Source organism: Haliaeetus albicilla, chromosome 5 (genome assembly GCF_947461875.1).
Source record: "Haliaeetus albicilla chromosome 5, bHalAlb1.1, whole genome shotgun sequence".
NCBI classification, from domain to species: Eukaryota; Metazoa; Chordata; class Aves; order Accipitriformes; family Accipitridae; genus Haliaeetus; species Haliaeetus albicilla.
The window spans coordinates 18,919,914-18,923,398 of NC_091487.1; positions in this window are offsets into that span (position 1 = coordinate 18,919,914).

Here is a 3,485-nt window from a genome sequence, read left to right on the forward strand (position 1 = left end):
CAGTGTTCCCTCTTGCACTGGCAGCTGAAACAAGTGATGCCTTGTGTTGCATAGCCACCCCTCAGTGCAGTGTAAGAGCTGGACCTGCAAGGGCTCTAGAGATGGTACCAGGACGGAAGAAAGAGCAGTAGCAAGTCCTTGTTTCTCAGCTACACAAAATGGGAATGTGCATGTGGATTATCACTGCAAAAGAGAGATGTTATTTATTTTCCTCCTATCCTCGCAAAAATGGGTGCTCGAAACGATTTAAATCAAACTTCATAGGAAAGTTGACCCTTATAGGCAAAGCACAGATCAGGTAATTGGAATTAAACAGAGCCAACACTGCCAGAAAAGGCCTCCACTGGAATACGCTTAGAGAGGGATGCCAACTACTGGAAACGAGATCGTCATGAGTGAGCAGAGGTCTGGAAAACGTGGTCTGTGAAGAAGGCTGAAAAAATGGGGTTGTTTAGTCTACAAAAGAAAAGTCTAAGAGGGACAGCATGATTAATCCTCAGAAATTTAAATTATTAACATTGAGAAAGGTAGCAATAGACTGTTTTTCATGTCCATTTACAGAAGGACAAGAAAAAAATAAATTAATTGGAAACATGGAAGATTAAGATTTTTATATTAGTGCACGATTTTAAGATCAAGCCTAGCCAGGGGATAGAGACATTGCCAGACGAGAGGCAGAGTCTTCCTCAATGGCAATTTAAGAAGCTAAAACTCTGGAGGAGGTAGCTTTCCTTATTGGGCCTTAGAATAAGGAGATGGTCTAGATGACCTCCTTCCTGCTGCATTTCTGTGGCATCTGTGACATTTATAGCACGAGTTTAGCTCCATTCTTTTTGAAGCTTGCTGTTTCTGGTTCTGACACATGCAAGCCAGGGACTATTTGATTCAGCAGAGTTACTTAATCATCACACACATTAAAATGGTTTGACCAAAGCAAGCAAAAAGCAAGAATTGCCACTTGCACCGAATGATAGCTATTTGTCAGCTTTAATAGCTGCTGTATAATTCATGGAGGTAAAAGGCTACAAAAACTGTCATTTCTTTTCATTTTCAGAGTTTTCAATACAGCCCAACATGCAGTTGCTGAGTGTGTGTCATGGAGGCTGGGTCTGCAACAGACCGTGTTGTGCCCCCTTGGAAGTGATGAAAGCAGGTGACCCAAGCCACCAAATCCCTTTATTTTAGTGATCTGCTTTATAGCATCTGCATGCTGAGACAAGAAAAATAGAATGGCTGGATTAACGAAAAGCAAATTGGGATTTTTCTGGAGTTTATTTTGCTTTGTAATTTTTTGAAAAGGAGGTTTGTGAAAGTGACTGTTTCTGCTCCACCTGCAAGGCCTGATTTACCAGCTGCACTGGTCAAGTGCTGCCTTTTTAGCACACTCTGATAGACATATATTGTGTCTGATGACCAAGGCTCTGGCTCTGCTTTCTGGATATTCTGGCCATGCGTGTCTAACATCTAACACATCTTTGAGCATGTTTGCAGTTCAGCATGACAGAGAATTGCAGCCAAGGTGGGAACTAGGAAAGAGATACTGCCCACAATGTTTCTTCCACCAGTGACTCTGCTTTTACTGGCACCCAAAGGGGTAATCACTGTCTGTGGGTCTTTTCAGGACTTGTTCACCATCTGCAGCCTGGACCCTGAAGGAAGTGGAAATGCTTTCCCTACAACCACCAGCAAGACCTGGATACCAAAGTGATCTTTGTCCCTGGCAGACTCTCGGGAAAGGCAAGTAGTCCAATATAATGCCCTGTTGTTTCTTATTGAAGAGTAGTGCACATATTGCCAAGGAAGTAACTGCACTTCATTTTCTTAATATAATCTTTTATAAATTCTTTAAATCTAGTAAAAGAGCTGTGATATCCAAGGGTACATAATTGTGGATTAAAAGGCACTGGAACAAATGTTTTACTTTGCTTCCTGAAAGATCCTAGTCTGTGTGATTTTTCTTAATATATGTATTCTTATATATGTATATAAAAATACATATAAATACTAAATAATAAATAAGTACTAAATAAAAAAACAAAACAGAGGAGTAGCCCTGATAAATTTGATACCAACCCTTCATATTCTTTAATATTGCACATGGTGTTCAGCCTCCGGCTGTGCTCCTGGGAGCCTGTGCCTTGCCTGTTCAGCCAGGTATGCTGTCTGCGTGTTTGCCATCCACCGAGCAGCACAGTGAGCCTGCAAAGGACCATTCTGTGCTTTTTGTAGCCTTTTCTGGCCAAGGTTAAGGATTTTCTATTTTTTCTGCTGCATCCCTCCTCAGAAAATCAGAGAGGTCCCTTAATCTTGCAGATAATTTTAGATCTCTGATCTGCCAGAGGCCCTGGCAGAGGAAGGGCTCTGCCATCTGGTAGCCTGTCGTACCTGAACAGCCCTTTGCCTGTGTTTGGAATGAGGAGTTATTTTTTATGCAAGTTCTGACGTTAGCCATGGGTACTCCTGGAGTATTTCCAAGTTTTGTAAATGTCGTTGTGTCTTCTCCCTGTTTTTTTTTCCTATTTTGTTTCTGTGCTTATGTCACTCCGCTTTCCACCAGGTTGGAAATGGAGAACATGTCTCGGAGTACCCTGCACAAGAGTCCTATTTCCAAACTTGCTGTCTCTGGCTGCCCTTGGAGCACTGTAGCCCCATTACACTGAGCAGATGGGAGCTCTCATTAGGTGCTGCACTGAGCGTGCAGTGTCACTGGTGTCCCTACAGCAGCACGGCAGAGCACTGCATCAGGTGAGTTACGTACCGGTTCAGAGCCTGAACTGGTAACATCTTTTGTTTCCAGCTTCAGTGGTGTAATTCGTACCTATTTGGTTTTTTAAGAGTAGTGCATTTCAGTTTGAATGACAGACACTTTAATACATATCCCATGGGTCAGCTTTCATCCCTGCGGGAATCAGAGCACTGGCGTGAATTAGCAGGAGGTCAGCTTTTACATCTGCTACAGTCTTCCTGAATGACCTTGCACAAGCCCTTTGATCTGTTTATGCCTCAGTCTGTCTTACTGTGTAGACGAGAGAGGAAGGAACCCTCCCGTCACAGCCGTCGCTCTTGCACAGTCAGAGAAGATGCTCCCTTGTGCAGAGATGAGCTTCTGCTGTGTTTGGACATAACGAAGGTCTGATCTCAGCAAGCTCTAGAAACAACTTACTGTAAATAATACTAATAGCAACGCTAACACTCTGTATACTTTGTAATATGCCTGCATGAGGCAACGTCTGTGTGTGTTTAGATGAGCTGTAAGCAGCAGTGTTTGGGCTTTGCACCAGCTGCTGTGATCATAGTGCAGTTATCTGCTGGTTGGTATCTGTGATGGTAGGTATTGGGTGTGAACACCGCTCTCTGTGCATTGCAATCTCCATATTTAATGTCTGCTTTTGGCACTCTCATCTCTTTCCTTTATGAATGAGTGGGTGAGGGAGGAGAGGGCTGGGCTGGGCTGACTCCTTTGCAGTTGAACCAGAAAGAGCACA